General features: G+C 40.9%; 1 non-coding gene across 1 annotated transcript; it reads right to left on the bottom strand.

Moving 5' to 3' along the window:
* Positions 1–200: 200 nt before the first annotated feature.
* LOC141722905 (small nucleolar RNA R71) lies at positions 201–307 on the bottom strand. The gene has a single exon (XR_012575902.1). It is a non-coding gene; the product is annotated as a small nucleolar RNA R71 (small nucleolar RNA).
* Between the last annotated feature and the right edge of the window lie 7,602 nt (positions 308–7,909).

Genomic DNA, 7,909 nt, shown 5'->3' on the forward strand with positions numbered 1-7,909 from the left:
TCAAGGATTTCATTGAGATCTACAACACTTTTAAGTTTAATGGGGTGACTGAAGATGCTATCAAGCTGCAACTCTTCCCATTCTCTCTTAGGGATAAAGTAAAGTGCTGGTTACATTCTCTACCACCAGGGTCTATCACCAATTGGGAGGATCTTGCTCAAAAGTTTCCCACTAAATTCTTTCCTATGGCGAAGACTACTGCAATCAAGAATGCTCTTACTCAGTTTGCGCAACAAACTGGAGAATCTCTGTGTGAGGCTTGGGATCGATACAAGGAGATGCTAAGGAAGTGCCCACACCATGGCATGTCTGATTGGATGATTATAAACTGTTTCTACAATGGTTTAGGCGCACAATCTAGACATATGCTCGATGCAGCATCTGGTGGAGCCTTATGGGCCAAAATCTATAATGAAGCTTATGAGTTGATTGAGCTACTGGCAGCTAATGAATACCAAAATCCTACGCAAAGAATGTTGTAAGGCAAGGTAGCAGGAATTCTGGAAGTGGATACAATCACTGCTATAGCTGCTCAACTTCAGGTTTTGACGATGAAAGTGGACTCTTTGGCTAATTATAGAGTTCATCAAATTACTAGTGTTTGTGAGCTTTGTACGGAGGCACATGAAACTGAGCAGTGCACTATTTCTAGCAAATCAGCTCAATTTGTGAGCAACTTTCAGAGATCACAACAACAAGCTCCAGCCACTTATCATCCAAATAACCACAATTATCCTAACTTTAGCTGGAGTAACAATCAGAATGCGGTGTAACAATCTTATCAGCCATACACAGCAAAGCAGTATAACCCTCCTGGTTTTCAGCAACCGCAATATGCCCCTAGGCAACAACTTCAACTTCAGCAGTTACCGTAAGCTAATGAAAAATCTGAATTGGAGGAGTTGAGGCTCATGTGCAAGAGCCAAGCTGTGTCTATCAAGACCTTGGAGAATCAGATTGGGCAAATTGCTAATGCATTACTGAATCGTCAACCTGGCACGCTTCCGAACGAGACTGAAGTGCCAGGCAAGAAGGAAAATAAGGAGCATGTTAAGGCAATTACATTGAGGTCTGGTAAGGTTGCAAATCCTGAAAAAGCTAAGACTCCAGAATCTGAAGTTGAGGCTGAAGAAGAAGAAGTGCAGAAGGAAGCAGAAGTGGAACCAAGGAAGACTACTGTTGAGCACACTCCTCCTGAGGGTAATATATGGGAGAAACAGATCTATCCTCCACCTCCCTTTCCTAAGAGGCCGCAAAAGAAAAAGCTAGATAAGCAGTTTGTGAAGTTTCTGGAGGTGTTAAAGAAACTTCACATCAACATACCTTTCACTGAAGCTCTTAAATAAATGCCTAATTACGCGAAGTTCATGAAAGGTATTCTCTCTAGGAAGGTGAAGCTTGATGACTTAGAGACTGTTGCTCTCACGGAGGAATGTAGTGTTGTGCTGTAACAGAAATTGCCTCTGAAGCTTAAAGATTCTGGAAGCTTCATTGTTTCTTGCATAATTAGAAATATGTAATTTGAAAAGTGTCCATGTAATTTGGGATCTAGCATCAATCTGATGCCCTTGTCAATCTTCAAGAAGTTGGACTTGCCTGATCCAAAGCCTACTTATATGACTTTGCAGTTGGCCGACTGTTCAATTACATATCCGCGAGGTATTGTGGAGGATGTCTTCGTCAAGGTAGATAAACTCATCTTCCTTGTTGATTTTATAATTCTTGATTTCGAGGAGGATAAAAAGATTCCCATAATCTTGGGAAGACCTTTCTTGGCTACTGGCTGAACCTTGATAGATGTACAAAATGGTGAGATCACCATGCGAGTGATGGATCATGATGCAACTTTTAATGTGTTCAATGCCATGAAATTCCCTACGAAAAATGAGGAGTGTTTTAAGGTGGAGATGGTCGATTCTGTGGTCAATTCTGAACTCGATCGACTATTAAGGTCTGATGCCTTAGAAAAGGCCTTGTTAGGGAATTCCGACAGTGAAGATGATGATGGGGATGAGCAGTTACAATTTATGAATCTTTTTCCCTGGAAGAGGAAGATGGATATGTCTTTTGAATCTCTTAAAATGGAGGAGCTGAAAAAAGCTCATAAGCGCCTCAAGCCATCTATTGAGGAAGCTCCTGCTCTTGAACTTAAGCCTTTACCTAAACATTTGAGGTATGCATTTTTAGGAGATGCATCTACTTTGCCTGTTATTATTGCATCTAACCTTTCAGGTAGCAACGAGGAGAAGCTTTTGGGAATTCTTAGAGAATTCAAATCGACAATTGGTTGGACTATAGCAGATATCAAGGGAATCAAGCCTTCATATTGCATGCATAAAATTCTTCTAGAGGAAGGAAGCAAGCCTACTATTGAGCAACAGAGAAGGTTAAATTCGATCATGAAAGAGGTTGTGAAGAAGGAAATCCTTAAGTGGCTAGATGCAGGGATCATCTATCCCATTTCTGACAGTTCTTGGGTGAGTCCAGTTCGGTGTGTGCCAAAGAAATGAGGTATCACTGTGGTTGCTAATGAGAAGAATGAGCTCATTCCTACTCGAACATTTACGGGGTGGAGAGTTTGCATGGATTGAAGGAAGCTGAACAAGGCCACGAGAAAAGATCACTTCCCTCTGTCGTTTATTGATCAGATGTTTGATAGATTGGCTGGGCATGAATACTACTTTCTTCTGGATGGCTATTCAGGCTATATTCAAATTTGCATTGCTCCAGAAGATCAGGAGAAGACTACTTTCACTTGTCCATTTGGTACTTTCGCCTTTAGAAGGGTTTCTTTTGGATTATATGGAGCACCGACCATATTTCAGAGATGCATGATGGCTATCTTCTCTGATATGATTGGTCAGAATGTGGAGGTGTTCATGGACGATTTCTCTATGTTTGGTGATTCATTTGATAAGTGCTCGCAGAATCTAGGCGACGTTCTCAAAAGGTGTGTTGAGACCAATTTGGTTCTCAATTGGGAGAAATGTCACTTTATGGTGTGGCAGGACATTATTCTTGGGCACAAGGTCTCTAGTAAGGATCTTAAGGTGGACAAAGCCAAGGTGGGGGTTATTGAAAATCTTCCTCCACCAATTTCTGTTAAGGAAATTCGCATTTTTCTTGGTCATGCGGGTTTCTATAGGCGTTTCATCAAGGACTTCTCAAAAATTTCTAAACCGTTGTGCAATTTGCTAGAGAAAGATGTCCCTTTCAAGTTTAATGACGAGTGCCTCGTTGCTTTTGAGACACTAAAGAAGAGTTTAATCATGACACCTGTCATAACTGCACATGATTGGAGTGAACCATTTGAGATGATGTGCGATGCAAGTGACTATGTAGTTGGAGCAGTTCTTGGGTAGAGAAAGAACAACATATTTCATGTGGTCTACTATGCTAGTAAGACCCTAAATGATGCTCAACTAAATTATACTACTACGGAGAAAGAACTTTTGGCAATTGTCTATGGTTTTGAGAAATTTCGATCTTATTTGCTTGGGATGAAGGTGACAGTTTTCACTGATCACGCTGTAATTCGATATCTCGTCTCGAAGAAGGACTCGAAGCCTAGATTGATTAGATGGGTTCTTTTGCTACATGAATTTGATTTAAAGATCAAGGACATAAAAGGTACTGAGAATCAAGTCGCTGATCATCTCTCGCGTTTAGAGGATCCAACTGCAACTTTACTGGATAAGATATTAATAAATGAGTCTTTTCCCGATGAGCAGCTGTTTGGAGTGTAAGAGGAAGAACCGTGGTTTGCAGAAATTGTGAACTACCTTGTGAGTAATATTATGCCTCCCGACTTGTCATACCCTCAAAGGAAGAAGTTTATGTATGAAGTGAAGTGGTATATGTGGATGAGCCGTTTCTTTTTCGACAAGGAGCTAACCAAATCATCAGGAGATGTATTCCTTACAGCGAAACGGGGGGGGGGGGATCTTGGGAGATTGCCACTCAATGGCTTATGGAGGACATTATTGTGGAGAAAAGACAACAACTCGTATTCTTTAAGCAGGTTTCTTTTGGCCGACCTTGTTTAAAGATACTCACCAGTTCGTTTTGAAATATGATCGCTGTTAATGTGTGGGTAATATGTCCAAGAGGGATAAGATGCCTCTTAATGTGCTTCTCGAGGTTGAAGTCTTTAATGTTTAGGGAATTGACTTCATGGGGCCATTTGTCTCATCTTGTAACAATCAGTATATCTTGTTGGCGGTTGATTATGTCTTGAAATGGGTTAAAGTTAAGGTGTTGCCAAAAATGATGTGAAGGTAGTGCTTAATTTTCTTCATAAGAAGATATTCACAAGATTTGGAACTCCAAGAGTCATAATCAGTGATGAGGGGTTGCATTTTTATAATCACAAGTTCACTGCTATGATGAGTATACTGTGAATCATCGCATTGCTACGGCTTATCATCCTCAGATGAATGGTCAAGCTGAGGTATCTAACAGGGAGATCAAACGCATTTTGGAGAAGGTTGTGTGTCTATCGAGAAAAGATTGGTCTTTGAAGCTTGATGAAGCTGTTTGGGCATATAGAACAACATACAAGACTCCATTGGAAATGTCGCCATTTCAGTTGGTTTATGGTAAGGGATGTCATTTACCGGTGGAGCTCGATTATAAAGCATATTGGGCTTTGAAGAAGTTGAATCTTGATTTGGATGCAGCTGGAAAAAAGAGGATACTTCAATTGAATGAACTCGGCGAGTTTCAACTTCAAGCATATGAAAACAACATAACGTATAAGGAGAAAGTTAAAAGGTGGCACGATGGGGGTCTAGTGCTCAAATTATTTATGCCGTGATAACAAGTTCTTTTGTTCAATTCTCGTCTCCATCTTTTTCCTGGAAAGTTGAAGTCAAGGTGGTTAGGGCCGTTTGTTGTCAAACTGTGTTTCCACATGGAGCAGTGGAAATTTTTGAGAATGAACCAGGCCAAGCATTCAAGGTAAATGGTCAGAGTTTGAAACATTAATATGGTGACACGGTAAACCGCGATGTGGTTAGTACCGTTTTATTGTCCGTTTGATCTCTCATTTCTACGTCAAGCTAACGACGTAAATCAAGCACTTCTTGGGAGGCAACCCAAGTTTGTTGTACATTAGTAGAGAGAGGAAGAAGAAAGAAAAGAGAAAAAGACAAAAAAATCAAAAAAATAAAAAAAAATTAGGGCCAAATACAGTGGCACGGCGCGCCCATATTGAGGAAGCGGGGAGGCCGTGCCCATTATCCAGAGACAGAGTGCGCCCGCGCTACCTAGCGGGGCGGCCACGCTGAAAAGACAGAAGCATGGCACGCCCGCGCTGAGGTAGCGCGCGACCGCGCTGCCCCTGAGTCCGAAAAAAAAATAAAAGGTGGGAATAAAGAGAAAATCGGGGACTTCTTTTAAAAATCAATTCCTACCCGAATTTTGTTCTTCCACATCCCAAATTTCTCTCTCCAAATCAAACCCATTATTCCCACTATTCCCATAATCAATTCCCACTTCTATTCCTTATCTAATTCTCTTTTCACCTCCTATATATACATACATTTATATACAAACTTCTCCACCACTTCTCAAATTCTCAAACACAATTCTTTCTCAAACACTTATCTTTTATTCTCTCTTATTCAATCCCAATGGCACCCAAGAGACAAAGAACTCAAGTAAACAACAACACCACTAATTCTTCGAGTGCAGGTGGTGTGAGGCCGAGGTTTTTAACTCCTGAGGATGAAGCGGAGTATACGAGGCTTCTCTCGAAGCCTATAGCGAAGGAGCGAGGTTTTCTGCCAACAGGGAAAGATGGTAAGTTGTTGGAGATGATCTTGGAGATGGGCTGGGTTGCTTTTTGCGAGGCACCCGCTGCTGTGCCCATGAGTGTTGTTCGTGAGTTTTATGCTAATGCTAAGGCAGAAAAGAATGGTTTTACGATGGTTAGGGGGATGACGGTGAAGTACAGTGCGGATATAATTAGGAGAGTGATTGAGCAGCCTGCGAGGAAGCCCGGTCAGGACACCTGGAATGACAAGACTCCGGAGGACTTTGATTTGGATTTGATTGTTGCTACTCTATGTGTTCCTGATACTCATTGGAAGTTCAAGAGGGGCACGACTGATTATTTCACGTTCCCTGCTTCGTGCATGAACAGGTTTGTTCGTGCATGGAATGCGTTTATTTGTGCTAACATCATGCCATCTTCTCATGTGCATGATGTGACTGTGGAGTGTGCACGACTGTTGTGGGGGATTCTTTAGGGTGATTATGTGGACCTTGGGATGGTGATTTACCAGGATATTCTGATATTTTTTCAAGGAAGTACTACGAGTTCTATACCCTATACGTCTATTGTGATGAAGCTGTGTGTGGTAGTTGGTGTTCATTGGCCCGCACATGAGCAGCTCCAGATTCCGAGTGCTCCGATTGACAACACCACTTTGGCTACTGTGCAAGAGTGGGATGAAGGCAAGCCTGATTTGAAGGGGTTGGATATTCTTTTAACCATCTGCCTGGTAGGAGGCCAGCTGTTGGGGCTACTCAGACGAGCAAGACTGGTTGAAGATCTCAGTTAGGTGAAGAGGATGGTCCATCACAGCAGGAGCAGGAGGAAGCAGGAGCTGATGTTGGAGTTGGTATGAGCATGACACAGTATAGGCGTCTAGTGAGGAGGATGGATGCGATGCATGTCATCCATAGTCGGTTTGCCCGTAATCTCACCCAGACACTAGGGACTGCATTCAGAGCCACATGTGTTGACATCCAGTGGCCAGTATTTTGTGAGGACTCCGTATGTCCACCTGCAGACATGCCTGACACTCCACCCGTTGGGGGTGAGGATCCTGATTCGGAGTAGGTATGCCTGATTCCTTACTATTACCTTCACTGAGGACAGTAGAAATTTTAAGTTTGGGGGTAGTAGTTGAAGGAATATGTTTTGTGTGAGTCGCATATAGTTTGTATATTTATGATAGTTTAGTGCATATATTTGTATACTTTGGCATGTAGTTTTTTTATTATTTTTGTAGTTTTTATGATAGTTTGTTCATATAGTTCATGCATTTGCATAATAACATGATCCCTCAGATGATTTTTCTGATTGACTTGTGATATTGATGCTAGTGTAGTGATGTCGTATTTAGTGATGTTAAGTCTTGTCGAATTGATTTGCATGCTAGAGACAATTGTATTTTACTAAGTCTTATAGGTTGCTTGAGTGCAAGATCATGGTCATGGTTTGTTTGTTTGTCGAGGGTTAATCGCTTATTTATATTTAGAATTTAGGATATTCTCTTAATAATAAACTAACATGGATTTTTAAAATCGGAGAAAATTAGATTTCATTGATAGTTGTTGTGGCTAGGTGTCAAATGGCCAGTAGCCAGCTCATTTTATATGAGTAGTCTAGAGTTGAACAAGATGGAGCGAAACGCACTCGTTCAGAAATTTGTGAAAAAAAAGAAAAAAAAGAAAAAAAAGAAAAAAAATAAGTTTTATGTATAATTGATCACGAGTGGGCTCTTTATTACTCGAGTTATTAAGTTCTTAGGGGACTTTGTGCCTAGTGACCTAAGGCTTTTATAGTCTGGGATCCGCTAACCTAACGCTCGTTACATGGGTACTATTGTATAAGTCTTTTGTGGACCTCACTCATTGCACGGTCAAATAAGCATATTTGTGTTGTTTAAGTGTTGTGAATAAAAGCGTGAATCCATATAAAACTCCAATATAAGAATTGAAGTATTATAAGTTATTTTGAGTCTAGCTTCTATTTTATTTATAACCTTGCGATTTCTTTGATGAGTAGTGAGTCATGATTATTGATCTAGTTATGATAGTATATCTGTAAGCAGTTGCACACACACACACCTCTGGTTTGTTAGTTGATTTGTAAGGTTTGATTGATCTTTATGCAAAA

Source organism: Apium graveolens, chromosome 4, assembly GCF_009905375.1.
Source record: "Apium graveolens cultivar Ventura chromosome 4, ASM990537v1, whole genome shotgun sequence".
Taxonomy (NCBI): Eukaryota; Viridiplantae; Streptophyta; class Magnoliopsida; order Apiales; family Apiaceae; genus Apium; species Apium graveolens.